Below are 19,809 nucleotides of genomic sequence, written 5' to 3'. Positions count from 1 at the left end.
AAAGAATAATCTAAACTCAAATCTAGTACTAAGAATGTAAAGAAAATTACGAAAATTGAAACAAAGATGCTTGGGTGTAAAATCTGTCTAGCAAGTATTTATCTTATATCCCTTGGTTCAACTCCAAAATACAATATTTTGTTGCTCAAGACAAATTTTATCTACTCATTTGCAGGTTGGATTTGAAGGATAAAAGATTATATTTTTGACTCTTAGCTCCATGTCATCAAACACTTGAAATCAAAGACAGAGCATTAAAATATAAATCAAATTGCTGAATTGAAACTAAAACTCAACTCATAAATACAACAATACTATACATTCTTTGGACAAAGGAACACACACAGACACACAGACACACACACACACAACACAGACACACACACACACAGACACACACACACACAGACACAGACAGACAGACAGACAGACAGACAGACAGACACACACACACACACACACAAATACACTATCTATGATTAAACCCTATCTATTACAACAAAAATATGTTTTTATTCAAAACAGAAACCATCAATAAGTATTTTTTTAAACATAACTATCACACACACACACACACACACACACACACACACACACACACAATCTATGATTAAACCCTATCTATTACAACAAAAATATGTTTTTATTCAAAACAGAAACCATCACTAAGTATTTTTTTAAACATAACTATGAATTAGAGATCGAACTTAAACATGAATATAAACATAAACCATATTCTTATTCAAGTCAGAGATCGTACTTAGACTTGTATGTAAAGATGTCAATGTCAATTTATTAGTCTCAAGATCGTAGACTAAGGGTTGCGAATTGAGTTTACAAATTAACTATAGGAATCAATATCATTTCACAAAACTCAGAGCGCTCTTGTTAATATAAGGTTGTTATCACACTTGGTGACATAGCACACATCCATGTCTATTGTATCGGTATTAAACCAAAGGAAAGAAATTGGATCAATATGAGAAAAAATATCACTTGATTCCAATACTTTGATATGATATTGAAATGACTTCTAAAGGATGTGATGTGTGTCTTATTTTGATCTTAGAGTATGAATATAATTTCTAATCAGACACATAGATTCATAATATTATATATCATAAACTTTAACACATAAGAAAATTAATATCCAATCTAAGCTATTATGTTGTCACAACTCACACAACGTGACCCTGTAAACATCCACACACAATAATCACAATGATTATCAAAACATCAATCAATAAAATATATCATGAGACAACACATACATAGAAGTAAACCTTAAAATTATATATGCATAGATAAAACTAACATAACACATATAAGGTATGCAACCTTGTGAGGGGTCCTTCCTGAAGGTAGCGCATGGTTAATTTGTTATCATAGAAGACAAGAGATCACGATGGAACCATCAATCAAACCAAGATTATATTAACCATAATTGAATCACAATAGGCCTACTAGCACATGGCACATACACAGATTCTTATAGATTTTGAAACAAAAATTTGACCATAATCTTATTATCAACTAGCCAACTAGACTATCAAACTAATGTCTGGTTCTATATATACAAGTATTATATCCAAATCTACCTGCAAAAGGCTAATTTCCAATGATAAGGTTAAATCCACTGTTGTAGAAATACGACTTCTCGAAATGGAAAAATACCAAATTGAAGATATTCTCCCACTTTATACCCTTATCCATATTGATCACATGTGTAATGAGATTGACTAGATCCTGGTTATGCACTGGTTGAGTTGACCTCAAGGTTCCTTCAAGGAGTCTAAGTGCGTGCCAAGGGAAAATATACCATGCTAACATGTGTTCCTCCAAAACCCATTAGTCAGATTCTTTTGTGGATGGACACACATATGGTAAACAAAAACCTCGTAGTTCCCTTGGTACCAAACTCCTCTTGCTTGTACTAGAAATGATCTTCATTTTCGTCATTAGTAACATAACCTCAAAAACCCACCTAAATCTAATTAAAAACATAGGATTTCAACGTATTAAGAAAAGATTACCCCATCACACTAATTATGGGTGCTTGGAGTCAAAATCGTAGGTTTCTAAGACACAATAAACTTAATAGGTAAGGGCATAATATAGAAAAAAGGGTAGTTGAAGATGACAATCTTGGGGACCAACATTTATACATAAAGAATCTGGATTTGTTTCCCCATAATCTATTTACATATAAAAAGTTATAATTTTTATGTTTTGCTTCTTCAAATTTTCCCTATATTCTCTTCAAATTATTTCCAATGATATATTTTTTACCCTGAGGGAAAAATATTTATAACATTGAAAAAGAGAAAAATTATAGATATGATCATCCTTTTATGGTTTTCCTAAGAGACCAAAAATAAGAGACCCACGATATTTAAAGCATCCTTTCATATCGAATCTTTTAACAAAAAATTGCAATTATAATAATTCTATGAAAAAAATCCTTAATCCATAGCATCCAATAAATAAATATTAATAATACCATTCAAAGTTAAATGATTCTAAGGAACTATTCAAAATTGATAAAAAGAAGGATTCCAAATGAAGAGGCCATACATAAGAATTTCGAGTGTTAGCAATGAAATTCCATCACTTCTACTTCTTGATCTTCAAATAATTCATTGCATCCAAAGGAACTTGCAAGTTGGAGGAGAGCCTACTTTCAAAGTTCATTAACTTTTTGATTAGATTTCTGGTAGATGTATGTGAATGAGAACCACTAGAAATATTAGATCAACGAGAGAATGTCTTGCAACAGGTAATTGGGACCCACATTTTCCACTACCACTTTTTTGTGTACCCAATTGATTATTAACTTTGAATTCCCCATTATCTAATTTTTTTGAATATCCATTTTTTTGCAAAATGCAACACTGCCTAAAGATCAAGAAACTCAACTTTAGTATTTGTTCCTCTACCTAGGGAATATCTAATATGTATGAAAAGATTTTGATTTATATAAAATACCACCTTGACACCATAGGTTGGAGGATCTCCTGAACTAGACTTGTAAAAAAGGCCCATTGAATGTCCTAATTAATTTCTGGCATTACAAACACCCTTTATTTTGATTTCTTGGGCTTAATTTTACATTATCATGTTAAATTGATAACCAAACCTATAGTTTTCTGCATTGGAATTTATTTGTCTTGGAAAAGACTCACATTGCATGCCCACCGTAGACTTTGAATCATTATCCTAGGGAAATAACTTAATTATTTTACCGATTTGTCTCATGCATCTAATTCAACACACATTCTTCCAGTGATGGTTTGTTCCACTGTTCTTTGGGAGATAAATATCTTGCCACTCCTGCCCAAACCTTGGCTGCATAAAAACAAAAAATAAAGAGGTGTGAGATTGATTCAACTTAATATTTGCACATGGGACAATAGTCAGAGCCACACTAACCCATTTTGAGACTATTATCCCAAGTAAGAAGTTTGTTCTTTAGAGTCAGTCACAAAATAATTTTGATTTGATAGGACCATGTGTTTTCCATATATTATGCCACTGTCATTTAACTTCTTCATTTATTTGCATTTAAATCTAAGATTTGTATCCTAATTTTGCAGTATAATCCTTATTCCTTGAGTTTTTTGACTATAATAGTGTACCCTCTACATCCTCCCTTAACCTGAAAAAACTAGAGCATATTAGGCTAGAAAAAATATGTCAATTTTCTACCATCTATCTTTCTAGATCTAAGACCCCCTCTCATCTCCATCCTTCCCTTCCCAAAATATGAGGGGTCTAAGCTTTTGAATCCACTAACTTGTGAATGCCAAGAGAGTGGATACCAATCATCAAATTATCAGAAAGATAATAATTGTTACTAGAACCCATCCAAGGTCCTTCTTTGATACACATTTTGGACCCAACAACAATTTTCCATGCTATTCATGGCCCTATCAAAGAGAAGGAAGCCACCAATTTATTCCATACTGTCAACCCATTTTTTGAAGGTTTTCTTGGTATTTTATACCATTGTTCTACTGATAATCCTTTTAGATATTTTGAGGTCATAAATCTACCCCAGATAGCAGAATTGTGTGTGAGATGCCACCTACTGTGAGTTGATAGGGACTAGAATAAAACAAGAATGTTTTTTAACAGCATCTGCCCCACTTTCTTGGCTTCACAATAGAGTCCTATTTGAAAAATGGGACCCTGTCACGTTGTCTGAATCCAAAATAGAGGAAACAAAAACTAACCTTCCTTATTTTTGTCCATATTCCTTTTGGAAACACTGCAATGGAAGTCCAAAAAATAGGGATGCTTTCCAATACTGGCTTTAGTAAGATCAACCTACCTCGTCAAGAAAGCAACCTATTTACCCAAACCAAGATACAAGCCTCTACCTTATTAACCAAAAATAACCAATCCATGAAATGATAAGAATTAATATTCACATGAAAACTTGGATATTTTAAACCATATTCTAAAGCTCTCAGTAGAAAAGGAAACCATACCATGCCTGTCCATGAACCCCACCCAAAAAATTGCTGGAAATAATACAATATTTGAACTTTCTAACTTGTAACTTTGTTGAATAAGGCCATAATCTAGCCTAGAGCTTGAATTTCATTCATAGAACCATGACCCAGTAATAAGACATCATTAGCAAATAAAATATGAGATATAATTTTTCTTTGATACCCTTAGGCCTGAATTCCCCCCTTGGCTCTAACATCCACATTAAATGATTTAAACCTTTAGCCACTAATAATAAAAAAAAGGATAGATGGAAACCCTTCCTGACACCCCTTGACTTCTTGAAACTATGAAGGAGCTCCAAGAATCAACATAGAAAAGGATGTTGATTAAACATAACCCATTATCTAATTGATATTCATGCCCATTTAGGTAATAATAAACCTTTAGACAATCCAACTTTCCCTACCATAAGCTTTGGGTAGATCAATATTCAAAACCACCAATGACCTTTTAGACATTTTTACTAAATGAAGCACCTCTTATGTCAAAACTATGACATCGTAAATGATATTGTAACACGAAATGGGACCAAAGTCCTCAAAATTTACGTCTTCCAAATTCTTTGAAATTAGAACTAGACGGGTTGAATTAAGCTAACTCAACATATTCCCTATATTTTGAGACTTGCAAATAGTCTTGAGCAAATTATGTTTTACTATATCATAACAACCTATGTAGAATGCCATTAATATCCCATTTAGTCTAGGGATTTTCGCTTGCTTTAGGGAAAAAACATGTTCTTTGGCTCCTATTCAAAGAATTTGGCCATAATGCTGTTACCATTCATTTCATTAGTAAAGGATTTAATGATGAGCCTCATTATCTACAATATTTCTTCAATTAGACACCTTCAGGGTTCCTGGAACTGTAAAGACTTAAAATAAAAAACCCCAATTTCAACCTTTTCCTTGAAATATTTCACTTACTCTCCTTCTTGATTTCTTATCTTCCAAATATAGTTGATACTTTTCTTGATGTTCATGAACTGATGGAAAAACTATGTATTATTATCCCCTTCCTATATCTAGATTGATCGAATTCTTAACCCCTAAACTTCATCATCTTTTGCAAGTACATCATGCCTCTTTGCCTCCATATTTCGAAGAGTGAAGATATCATTTTTTGAAAAGAAGCTTGATTTTGCTCCATCATATAGAGCCTTAATACTATCCTATGATTCCATTAATTTCACTTGTTTTTTAGCTCTATATTCTTTACTCAAAACTCTATATTTGGCTTTTATGAAAGATATACTATCTATGAATCTTTGCATGAAATAAGAAGCTTCATCATAGTGAAGATTCTTTTGAGTTTTCCTCCACTAACTTCCTATATTCCCACTCCAACAACCATTGAGGATTGAATTTTATAGGGACTTGGGATATGGGTCTTCCTTGGTCATCTAAATATTATAGAATAATGATAAGGTACTCCACCCGTAAAAACCAAATGATTCAGCAAGAAAGGCCCCTCTACTACAACCCCTGATACTATAAATATATTGAGCCATTTACCAGTAGCATCCTCATTCTTCTAAAATTTCCTCCATGTTGGAGCCATTTTAACTAGTTGTAGATCCACTAAATTATGAAACTCAAAAAATTTGTTTTAAAAATTCTTCCAAGGTATATTTTATCAATTGGCCTACCTAGACTTCCCTTATAGACAATATGAAATTCAAATCTCCTCTAGTCAAATCATGATCAAAATCCATAACTCGGGACTCCATGATCCCTTCCCATTAGGGCTTCCAATCTCCATATGGGCCATAAAATTTATTATCTTAAGAGAAATATCTAATTCATTGAATTTCAATACAGTTGATCATGTTGAGGGTAAGGACTTTAAGTATATTGCTTGTAGAGCATGATTCTAAGCAGTAATCAATCTTTCAGAAATATTGTCTGCATCTAATGTGAAAAATGACCACCCTTTAAACCACGTCTCGATGGAAACTCTCACTTTTGAACTTTTAGTCATTATTTCTTAAATTAGTATTACTTTCAAGCTAAGTTCCTTAACCATCCTTTTTAAGTGTTAAAACTTTTTTGGTGCCTCCTAACCCCTCTAGAGTTAAAGGAGATGCACTTCATGAGGGATCAAATCCCAAGGATGATTTGACTCTAAGGGACCTATGAATTATGAATTGCTTCCCTCTATTGATTTCGATAATTTTTTTTACTGGGAAATAGAAAGATGAAAAATTCCATCAATAGAAGGAATGGGGTGACGATATCCCCCTAAGTACCCCTTCTTTAATTTTGATCTTAAATCACATGTGTTCTTCTCCTTCGCATAAACTGAGAAAGAAGAATTCTCTAGGGTTAGGATCTACTCATTGATTAACTATCAAACTTTCTCTCCAACTGAAAGACCTTTGATAATAATTTTTTTATTAAAACTCCCTCCTTATGCCTCAAGCACTTTGGGAGGAGAGTAAACTACCAATAGAGGGGATAACTTAGGAAATAAACAATTTGGAGTTGATTTTAACTGGATCTTGTTGATTTTTTGATAGTTCTCTAATCTGATAATCGTTCCTTATGATTTTTCTTAGATTGAACTTTTCTCACATTTATTATTCATCATAAAAAAATTACATATATAACTTCAATAGTATAAAAGAATTCTAGAGGATCATAAAGAGACAACCACAAAATAACACAAGCGTTTACCCTGGGAAAACCCACATTCAGGGAAAATCCCAACAAAATTTCCTTACAAAATCAAGTCAACAAGAGAGAAATCCAAGTCAAAATGATAGAGAAACTAACCAACAAGATGAAAATACCAGTAAATCACCAAGATTCCAAGTCAACCCTCCTCCAAGAATCCAACAAGTCAAATTCGGTTAAGGTCTATAATAAGGTTTGCAATTCAACCTATCTTCACCACAGAGGCTCAGACTTGACCATAGAAAGGTGTTGTTGATGGTGCTATATTCTTCCAACATTGTAAGGGGATATCCACGATGTGAAGTCCCAATTAAACCTCAGACCATTTGGTGTAGGATTCCCATCCGGTCATACGGTTCGACCATCATTGGAAAGGTTCCATAGATATTCCTTGGTTACGATTACATACAAGAGAATGTAACACCTCTTTGGGGCAACAAGTATGTAAGCTTTGTGAGACACCTAATGTAAGGTGCACAAGGGAACATCCACTATTGGTAAAGGGAGAATGAGCCTCTGGTTAGAAAAGTAATAGTACTATCCTAAAGGGGGACCCGGGAAAAGGAGAAAGACTTGTTGGATATCTACAAATTAGTCCACATGATAAACACCAATCATTAAAACATAACATCACTCATTCAATAATAATTATAGCTAAGCAAAAAATTAGTTCATTAACTTAGTATTTCATTAAAGCAAGGCATATCATAAACATAACCTGAATAGTCTAACTATATCTATGATACATGTATGAAGAAGTGTTGGCTCAAAGAGCTTCTGGTGAAGAGTGAAAGGTCCCAAGTACACTGTTACATGAATGAAACACTATATCCAACAGTGGAAAATGAAGCCACAAATTGCTTCTCCAAAGAATGATATATCTCCTATGTGATACAAGTGAAGCCAAGGCAAGACTCCTAGAATCCAAGCCTTTTGCTTGAGTTATGAGGAGATATTTATAACAAGTAACCATGACCTTTGAGCTTCCTAATGACTCTTTAAACCCTATGACTGTTCATATTCTACACATGACTCATTACATTCCAATGTGACTATTCACATTCCACATGTGTCCTTTGGACTTCATTACATATCATTTATTAAATATGGAAAATTACAAATGAGACAATGGCCTAATAAGACAAAATTGATAATGGGCCAAATGCTCATCAAATGGATAAATCATTGTCTTCCTCATGGAGATCATTTATAATGTAAGTATGCCATCCCATGAACTCCATTGATATGTATTTGACCCCAATTGACAAGTCCCCTATGTATCACATCTTCACCTCTAGTGCCTCTATTAGTATGGTCTTGGAGCTTGACTGTACATTATTCCAGAGCCATGAGAATTTCATATGAGCTTTGATTGGTGCAAAGGCGTACTATAGAATAATGTCTTTGGTGACTTCCAACCCTTCCTTATTTGTTTATTGCTTGATCTATTCAATATATTTCCTGATCTCCTGGAAGATGACCTCTATTCCTCTGATTGCTTCAAGTGTTCATATTGGAAGCATCCCATAATCTATGTTAGAGACTCAAAGACATTATGCATTTGGTTATAGGTAGCAATAATACTAACTGATTGTGCACCAAGATGTGAGTAGTTCTGTAGGTGGAGTATCAATTGAACTTTGTCCATCTTTGTGGCAATCTTGTCCTTCTTTTCCAAATGTGTGGAGCATTCAGTTACTTGGCAGCCCACTCCCGAATTTGGTCAAATACTTTGTTTGTCACTTTCAATAGTTTTACCACTCCCTGTGCTTTCTTTTTGATACCAATGAGGGGAGCCACCACTTTTTGTATAAGCATAATATCGCCATATAGCTGTGCCATGGTGTCCTCCATTGGACCTAGTTTTTCTTGCATGGATGACTTTCTGTTAATTTTAGGTATGTTCTATGCTTAGAGAAATTTATTTCAATTTTCATAGTTAGCTCCATATCTTTTCTAGATTAACAATCACATCAAAATTAAAGTAAACTGAAGATAGAACATAAACGTAAATTGTAGAAGACAAGCCAAGACAAGAGGACACAAGATGTGGCACTAGCCAGGGAAAAACCCCAATGTGGGGAAACCTTGATCAATTCTTCTTATATGTTCTTCAATAGTTCAGAAAAGAGAGAGAGAGATAGTATGTTTACAACAGAAGTCAACACTTTGAATTATCTTTATAAGAGCATAGATCATCTCTAAGAAGATGATACATGAGATCAGTTGAAGACATGTTGCTTCAGTTGATTCTCCAAGGTGACTCCTTCACCTATCGTTGAGCTGCATTTCGTCATCATGCTACACCTCATCGCGCTGCACCATGCTGCACCCATCATCACTATGCTGCATCTCATCATGTTTCATTAATCATGTCTATACCCATCACTGTACTGAATTATGTGCCATTGCTTCACCATGTTGCCATCCTGACCTATGTGTTAGTTGCACCTTGCTTGCTTTTTGTCCCTTGCTTGCTTGTTGTCCCTAGCATGCTTGTTGTCCTTAGCATGCTTGATGTTGCATGCTAGTTGTCCCTTGCATGCTAGCTATAACATTGCATGCTTGATGTATTTGCTGCTAAGTACCATACAACTGTCCCAATGTTAGTTAGTTGTCCCTTGCATGCTGCTCTCCTTCGGAGATAGATGCTCCGGCTATTCCGGTAGTTCCCAATAATTCTGGCAGTTCTGGCTATTTCTGGCAGTTTTGGCTATTCCTGACAGTTCCGTCAGTTCTGGCTGTTCCTGACAGTTCCGGTAGTTCCCGGTAGTTTTGGTAGTTCTGGGTTTTTTGGCTTTTCCAGCAGTTTCGATTTTTTTTGTAGTTCTGACTTTTATGGCAGTTTCGGCTTTTCCGGATTTTCCAGCAGATCCAAATTTTTCGGCTTTTTCGGCTAATCCAGCAGTTCCGAATTTTCCGGTAGTTCCAGCTTTTCTGGCTTTTCTGGTAGTTCTGGCTTTCTGCCCTCTGGATTAGGGTAGCATTATCCCTTAGGAACTCTCCTCCTACTAAAACCCAAAAAGAAGTAGAGAGAGGAAGAGATCCCAAGTGTGTGTTGAAATGACTTGAAGGCCACCTCTATTTATACTAAAACGTTGAGCACATGTGGGGTTTATTTGGTTGCTGGCTGACCTTGACGAATTGTCTTATAACACAAATAAATTCATAACTCCATGAATACTTATCGGAATTGGATGATATTTAGATCAATCCTACACCTCTCGATGAGAGGGATCCAAGAAAAGTATTAACTGCCATAAATAAGATGACACACATGGAGTTTGGCTGTAGTTTCCAATTTTAACACTCCCTCTCAACTAGGGAGAACTCCATCCACTGATCCATATGTCCGACTGTACTATCTCTGCCATCAGTGCCCTGCACTGCTCTGCTCTGCTCTGATCTGCTGAGCTCTGCTTTGCTCTACTCTACTGAACCATGAAGAAGAAGAATTGATCGAGAATGTCTCATACCATTCTCTACTGACCCGAAGTCAGTTTCACTTGAAGAGAGTGTGTCACATCACTCTTACTGACCTGAAGTCAGTTTTATTGATCCCATATCAATATCACAAGAGAGTGTCTCAAACCACTCATACTGATCCTAGATCAGTTTCATTGATCCCAGATCAATGTCACAAGAGAGTGTCTCAAACCACTCATACTGATCCCAGATCAATTTCATTGATCCCAGATCAATGTCACAAGAGAGTGTCTCAAACCACTCATACTGATCCTAGATCAATTTCATTGATCCCAGATCAATGGAGGTCATCCTAGCATAGGGAGTACGGTAGATACAATGATGCATCCTTCGATAGAAATATTATGGTCCCTATCCTCATTTCCCTACTCATTGATCAGATGAGAGGTACTTCCCATGAGTCCCAGATTGCATGGGTAGGATGCCTCGATAGGAGAACTAATCATACTGTCCACAGGAGAACGAATCATCCTGTCCAGTGGATGCCACATAGAACTAATCATCCTAGCCTACAGGAGAACTAATCATCTTGTTCCACAGTTGCCATGGGAGAACTAATCATCTCAGCCCACAGGAGAACTAATCATCCTGTTCCACAATTGCCATGGGAGAACTAATCATCCCGGCCCACAGGAGAACTAATCATCCTGTTCCATAGTTACAACAAGAGAACTAATCATCCTAGCCTACACGAGAACTAATCATCCTATTCCACTGTCGCCATGGGGTATCAGAGGGGAAGGTTGAACCTATCATCCTGTACATAGTGCACCACCAGGGGAGGGTGAGTCGCCCTGTGGTCGTATGTTGCTCAAGTAAGTACCCCAAGCCCCCCAGAGCTCCTAGAGCTCAATGCATGCAACATGCAGGACCCTTATAAGAAGGTATCTCAACAACTCCAAGTCATTAGGGAAAGTCACAGATTTGACCTTTCCTCGGGGTTTTGATAAAATGTCTGTGACCTGTACATTAGTCTCAATGCGATGGAGCCTCCTCGCTCATCGACTTACCATATCCTCGATAAGGTAGTATCTGATATTTATTTGATGGAGCAATCATCGAATATGGGATTCCTCAATAATCGAATCCCACCTCTAGTTGTCACAGAGAATCACAGTGGTATTCATCATGTGTACAAATAGCTCACTTAAGATCTTCTACAACCATGCAGCTTAACACGAGATCATACTCATAGCTATGTATTCGGTCTCGGCGGTGCTTATAGCAACCGACTTCTATTTCCTGCTCATCCATGATATTGAAGCAGAATGCAAAGAGAACCAGCACTGAGAAGTGCTCTAGTGATCCTCCACACTGCCTACCTAGTCAACATTCGAATAATCATGCCGTTTCATATTTCTGGCAGTGTATCTCAATCCATGAGAGATTGTGCCTTGAAGATATCTCAGAAGATTCTTGGCACCAATCTAGTGAGGCTCAACCAAATATGAGCTCACCATGCTAACTGCAAAACATATGTCTAGAGGGAAGTTCACCAAGAACATCAACGTGAATGAGTTTATGAAACTTAGAGGCGTTTCCCAAATCTGGTCCGACATCACTACCATATAACTTTTGAAAGTTAAGATCTTCGAGGTAGTCATAGGCTTGCAGTTTATCATTCCACATCCAGAATCCAACTCCCTATTACTTCTGTAAATGAGAGGGTCTGCATCTGTCAGAAATAGGTTGTCCTCATAAGGTGTCGGTATGAGAGGTCTATCATCCACAACCTTCGGGTAATGGTTTGGATCGGTTTCACTCCTAGTGAATCCCAGCTTCATCAGACAACTATCAATCCTCTCATACTAAGCCTGGGGTGTTTTGCTTCAAGCCATAGAGGGATTTCTTCCACCTATATACATGAGATTCCCTTTCATGAATCTCAAACTCCTTGGGTTGTTCCAAACCTGTGGACTTGCTACATGAGAGGAATGGTCCCCTTATAAGATTTTCCTTCAGTACATCTCAGACATGTACCTTCATGCTCTACTTGAATTCAGACATCCCTATCACCATCTGACTCACATCGGATAGGGCCCCATAGGTAGACCTCTGGTGTTATAGATGCGATATTTCAATTGACATGATCCTTAATGGACCATCCTGCAACTTGATACAAATTTCCAACCCAGAACCCATGAGAAAAAGCATATTTGAAAATTCTATTTTTTTTTAACACGTACCTTTCCATCGATGAATGCCACCCTGAAACCTTTGACTTCCATTTCCGAGATGGACACCGTGTTCTTCTTGCGATCAGGTACATAAAAGAGATTCTATGAATGAATCGAGTTACCCTCATTCAATTGAGGGTTAACGTTCCCTACACCCTTTCCCAGATAGGTGGCATCGGCTCCAAGTATAATCCCACGATTTTTTCCATCTCTACCAATTTAGAGAGTGCACCCATCTATCCAATGAATTTCCTTGAATCACTACAATCAATAAGACAGATTCCCAAAGAATCTGAAGGAGAGCGCCAATACAAGATAACGCTTCTTTATCTATCAGAAACAAAATTTGATTCTTCATACCTGGGGTTTCTTGCTTTCTGTGAAGAGTAGGCCATTTTCTTGATGACTTGCATTACTTTTCATTCCTTTGATCATTGAATATGTCCTTGGAATGATTGTTATCATCATCAAGTGATGTGTCCCTGCCATTCATACACTCCTTCGCATAATGGCCGAAGTAGTTATCTACCTTTCCTTCCACCTTGAGATCCGGTCTTCTAATGAAGTGATCTTTAGGTAGGCCATATTCTGCTGTGCCATTCTGATAATATTCTTTGTTTCTACTTCACCCTTGGTGAATTTGAAGAGGGATGAGGAATCCATTGATCCTTTTTTCCCAATTGTCTTCGGTGATTGCTCTTCCACTCTTTCTTGGGCATTGCCTTCACCTCAACTTTGATACCATGTTAATTTTAGGTATGTTCTATGCTTAGAGCAATTTATTTGAATTTTTACAGTTAGCTACATATCTTTTCCAGATTAGCAATCACATCAGAATTAAAGTAAACTGCAGATAGAACATAAACGTAAATCGCAGAAGACAAGCCAAGACAAGAGGAAAAAAGATGTGGCGCTAGCTAGGGAAAAACCACAATCTGGGGAAACTCTTGATCAATTCTTCTTATATGTTCTTCAATAGTTCAGCAAAGAGAGAGAGAGAGATAATATGTTTACAACATAATTCAACACTTTGAATTATCTAGATAAGAGCATAGATCATCTCTAAGAAGATGATACATGAGATCAGTTGAAGACATGTTGCTTCAACTGATTCTCCAAGATGACTCCTTCACCTATTTTTGAGCTACATTTCATCATCATGCTACACCTCATTGCGCTGCACCACGTTGCACCCATCATAACTATGCTGCATCTCATCACGCTTCATTAATCATGAATGTACCCATCACTGTACTGCATTATGTGCCATTGCTGCACCATGTTGCTATCTTGACCTATGTGTTGGTTGCTCCTTGCTTTCTTGTTGTCCCTTGCTTACTTCTTGTCCCTAGCATGCTTGTTGTCCTTAGTATACTTGATGTTGCATGCTAGTTGTCCCTTGCATGCTAGCTGTAACATTGCATGCTTGGTGTATTTGCTTCTAAGTACCATACAACTGTCCCAATGTTAGTTAGTTGTCCCTTGCATGTTGCTCTCCTTCAGAGACAGATGCTCCGGCAGTTCCGGCAGTTCCTGACAGTTCTAGTTGTTCTCTGCAGTTTTGGTAGTTCTGGTTGTTCCCGGTAGTTCTGGAAATTCCCAGTAGTTCCGACATTTCTGGCTTTTCCGAATTTTCCGGCTTTTCTAGCAGTTCCGGCTTTTTCGGTAGTTTTGGCTTTTCTGGCAGTTCCGACTTTTCTGGATTTTCTAGCAGTTCCAGCTTTTCTGACTTTTTCGGCTTTTCTAGCAGTTTAGGCTTTTCCGGCAGTTCCGGCTTTCTGCCCTCTGGATCAGGGTAGCGTTATCCCTTAGGATCTCTCCTCCTAATAAAACCCAAAGACAAGTAGAGAGAGGAAGATATCCCAAGTGTGTGTTGAAATGACTTGAAGGCCACCTCTATTTATACTAAAACGTTGAGCACATGTGGGGTTTATTTGGTTGTTGGCCGACCTTGACGAATTGTCTTATAACACAAATAAATTCATAACTCCATGAATACTTAATTGGATGATCTTTAGATCAATCCTACACCTCTCGATGAGAGGGATCCAAGAAAAATATCAGCTGCCATAAATAAGATGACCCACATGGATTTTGGCCATAGTTGCCAATTTTAACACTTCCATTATGTGGTGATGAAACTCTATGATGACAACCGTTGATTCTTTGTCACAAGATGTTTTGCCTGTTGCTTCACTGCAATAAGTTCTCTTCTTAGCCTGTCATTCTCATTCAATAAGTACACATAATTGTCCTATGATACTGTAGCGAATGTAAAATTTTCCAACATGGTTACCCTATGATTCCTTCTGGTGTTGGTAGTAATCACCTTATATGTAGAAACTAAGGCTGGATTTTGAGGATCATTGGGAAAGTATCTATGCCTCTGCTGCACGATCCTTTTCTTAAGTTGATCAAACGTTATGTTACATACATCCATGAGTCTGTCTATCAGTGGAGGTGTGATCCCCATCTCTCCAAATGGAAGATGACCACCTGTGAGGGGATGTTCTTCTGGAGTATCTGGTTCTTCCTCCATTGGCTAGATGGTATCCTCTTCCTCCAACTGTTCCTCTTCTATATCTTGAGTCAACTATTCTTCCTCCAATCTCTGTGCTGCTTCTTCCTCCTGAGACTACCTCTATTATTATTCTTCTATCCTTATACTCTTCTTCTTCTTCTTCTTCTTCTGCTTGTTGATTTTCTAGTAACTCATCCTGCTACCTGTTCTCCTCTTCTTTTTCTGCTTCTCTCCTCTCCTGTTCTACTTGAATAGCTCCTATACTCATAGGATTAGCTTTCCACTTTCTATTGCTTTCGTCTGCCGAATCATATCTGGTCCTCTTCTTAGGAACTACTTTCCTTACTTAAGGGGTTATTTGTTCTTCCTCCTATATCTACAAGTCTTGAGCTGGTGGATCTTGGGATGAACCGGTTTCCATCCTTAGATGTGCCTTCATGTTTGCATTGTACCAGTTCTTTATATTCTCATCTTATACTATAGATATTGAATAATACCTCGTATTGTGACCAATCCTTTCACAATGTTTCCTGCATATTCTGTTGGGATCATATCCATGAAAAGCCTTGGTGGCAAAGTGAAAGTGATCCAACTCCTATATCTCTGCTGCTACCGTCTTGTGGCTCTTCAAACCATATAATCCAATCCTCAACAGGAATGTGGGGCAAGGGGATTTCTTCCTCCTATGAATAATTCGTGACAATCCATTGTCCAACTGATTTTCCACTTCCCGCATGACCACCTTATTGGTCACATATCGCGCCATGAGATGAGGGGATATCTCAAAACCAAAACATCTGATGTATGTCCCCTTAGGCACTGTAACCAATCCGAGATATCCCATAGTCACTCCTTCACCTTATCAATCATGTAGGGAGGATTGACCTCAAATATCATAAGAAAGATAACTCCAAATAATTATTCTACCAATTTGTCATATGCGCCTCTGAAACTTGACTATGATAACAATATAAAATGGAAGTAAACTGGTAACTTGTTCTCGGGTGCCCAGTTCCAGTAAATTACCGGGAACACATATTGTGCACAGATTCATCTAGAATAAATGCATACACATAAAATTCTGGTGCCTGGTTCGCCCTCAAAGATGCTTTCACCCGTCCCACATGACACTACAACTCAAATGAAAATATATTTTCCCAATTGAAAGTTTTACCGTGGGTTACCACAATATGGAGCATATATATGCAATTCTCCTCGAACACCTCAATGTTGTTGCACCCATGCAACTGACAACACATGCTTATCAAATATTGATATACATCTTTGAGTATCTTTTTCGGATAGATTGTAGATGGGTGATGGCGAAACTTAGTAGGATATAAACACCAAGATATGATAATTTAACTTGTGTCGAGGTTGGCCCATCTAGTGTAGAAGTCATTATTTTCATATTCAGTGGGCTTAAGCATCTTGTAGTACTTATGCATGTATTCTCCAGAATGTGGTGAGCTGACCTCCACTCTCACTATGAAGCACAAGAAAGAGTCATCATGTGTATTGATCCACTCATTCACTTCTGCACAGGGGATGACCAGGAATCTACATGTGATCCTATGCATCTTGGACCTCTTGATTTTTATGTATGCATGCACATCTTCTAAGTTCTCAGGAACTTTTCCTGTATGAATGTGTTGTATATCTTTCTCCATGTGACCTCTGTAGACTTATCAATAAATAACCGAGTGTCTTCATATATTGGTATGGTTGGCTTGGTAACTTTAGTAGGTTCTTCAGTGCTTGCTTCTAAGACTTATTTGGAGGCCACTTTATGGGGAGGCATGACTCCGACATATGATGAAAGATTGGAAATACTTGTAGCACGAACACCTGTTTGTGGCAACACACTCATAATGATAAAATTAACCTAAAGCATCCTAACAATGCAATGATACTTGTAAACCATGTACAAAGAGTGATCAAATGTAATTGAACATGTAGATCTATTGATGGCAACATGAAATCACTTGTATGCATGAGAAAATAGGCATGCAAACTAGAAGGGAACACTTTATCCTTCTCCTTCTCACTAATGGACTAGTCCATTAGCGAAAGGAGAAGGAGAAAGTGAAGGACGCTTACTTTGCAGGCCAGATATATTAAGGGGAGAATCTAGATGGGTCCAACGTGGAGGGTTTACCTCATCAACTTTTGTAATTCCCCTTTTTTATTGCACTGAGTAATAACGATCGAGCTAAGGTGGCAATAACAAATCCCAAAGTTAAGTGGGGCATCCCAAAGGCTTAAGCCCATAAGTTTTTATGATCCTTCTATTTATTGAGTCGGGTCATTGGGAATGGGAAAACATGGTGGTTGATAAAGAATTAATGGAGAGGCGTTAGGTTGATGTGTGAAGACTATCCAATACAGAGGGAGATGAGCTAATGTGTACAAGCCAACAAGAACTAGGGAATGGAACCAGGTCTTATGACGTGGTCATGTTGTGTGAAGTAGAAAGGAATTTGAAAGTGTCGGGTGCTTGGATAAAGAAAAGGGAAACATAGGTGCGATGTATTAAAAAGGTCGAGATTCATATAAAGGTTATGCATTGATAGTTTGAACGTGGAACCCTTATAGATCCTCCCACTGTATTTTTATAAAAGGGATCATAATCCCAAAAGTAGATTAGAAGATTGGTTGAAGAAAGCGCCTTGGGAGAGCAACTGGGCACTTTGGATTTACAAGAGGGTTAGAAATTGGCCCTGCATCACATATATACATATTTATTTCACTACACCACTTTAACTCTTTACAAAGATTTCCACTAGCCAAACTCAAAATTAGACACTAGGGCACTAAATTACAATTCTGAATGGTCTTTGTACCAAAAGGTAATAATAAAATAAAATATTGATATGGCTAGAAATCAAATTTTGACTTATTGATAACATGGCGTTGATTCATTATTAAGGTTGGTAGAGTATTAGGCTATTCATAAGTGTTCCATTGTCATTGTGATCTACCTCACTCAAACAACATGTCATGAAGCTACACAAATTTGGAAGAATCATAGCCGAAGGAAACCTATGTCATGCAATTGGGTTGGTAGAGTATTAGGCCATTCTCCACGGTTGCATTATCGTTTTGGTTTACCCCAACCAAACAACATGGAATGAGGCTGGGAGTTGCTAGTGAATTTGGTGGGATCCATCCCCCTAAGAACTAACACCTAAGCCAAACCTAGGGTGAATAAAATCGACATCATGTGGACACCAACCAACCTCGAGGCCTATTTCTTAAATCAACTTCAAAATTAAAGAAATAAAACAAAAAAGTGCAATCATGAGAAAAAAATAAAAAAATGTTTGTAGAAAGAAAATATCGACGAATTCTAGACAAATATGATATGGTTCAATATTAATCAATAGGTCATGAGGATGGGAACAAATGTTCACAATTACAATATCCCATCAAACCTATGATCTAAGCACAAGGAAGTTCATATTATATAGTGTGCAAAAATCCCAACACAAAAAAATATATGATGTGAATGTGAACGATGGACACTCAAACTAATGGTCTTAATCCACACTTTATCTATCTCATCTTCATCCTCACGAATAATATCCAAAATCCCCAACCTCTACAATTTATGTTGCAAGATGAGTTAGACGATCTTTATCAAAATAATTGGCGAGCCACCCCAACATCTTGCCACATAAACCTCTGTAGGAGGAGGTCTCAATGAGAAACCCCGGCTTGCCAAAAGGGAAACCCCTCGGTCCTTTGCTTAAGCAGAAATCCGTGCTCCATAGTTTCTTAACCCCCTAATGATCATACCCTTGTTCTAGCCTCTCCATAGCACCATAGAGTAGCAAGGTTTCTTCATCATAACAAACCTAAAAATCCAAAATCCCGGTGATTCAAACACTGTTTGTGCTCACATAAGTGGCCTTAGTCGATTCCTTATTGATCTTGTCCCTGTGTAGGGACAGAGACATTGAATTTGGTAGGATCCTAATTCCATTAATCTCCAACGTGACACCCATAGTCCTGTGGTGTTGCTGCAAGGTAAGTGATTGCAGGGCTCCTTTGAGAGGGCATGAACTCCACTGGACATAGAAGAGATGAACCTCAAACCATCCCCGGGCTCCCAATGGGGGAGTGGAATATTTATAGTTCATAAGCAAACCAACCCTTGGAAGTGTGGGCTAACCCTGGCCATTGATTGTTCTTTTGCTTATCCATGCCCCGATAACCCTCATGCAAATGATGAATCCAACCAATTGTTTGACTTATGATGAATCTCATGATGCAAACATTCTCTCGCAGATCTCATGCCTCGATAACCCTCATGCGAATGTTGAATCCACTTAATCGTTCAACTTATGTTGAATCTCATGCTGCAAAAATCCTCTTGCAGATCTCAAATGAATAAGAAGGAGAAATTATATGGAATTCTAATTAGTCAAGTGGC

General features: G+C 37.4%; 1 pseudogene; it reads right to left on the bottom strand.

Annotated features, from left to right (window-relative positions):
• Positions 1–18,831: 18,831 nt before the first annotated feature.
• On the bottom strand, positions 18,832–19,597 carry LOC149151379 (uncharacterized protein At1g01500-like; annotated as a pseudogene).
• Between the last annotated feature and the right edge of the window lie 212 nt (positions 19,598–19,809).

The sequence above is a fragment of the Pinus tabuliformis genome, chromosome 9 (genome assembly GCF_031772625.1).
Source record: "Pinus tabuliformis cultivar Carrire ecotype Pingquan chromosome 9, CPIR1, whole genome shotgun sequence".
Taxonomy (NCBI): Eukaryota; Viridiplantae; Streptophyta; class Pinopsida; order Pinales; family Pinaceae; genus Pinus; species Pinus tabuliformis.
The sequence above is the reverse complement of the archived record's forward strand: the minus strand, read 5'-3'. Positions and strand labels throughout refer to the sequence as shown.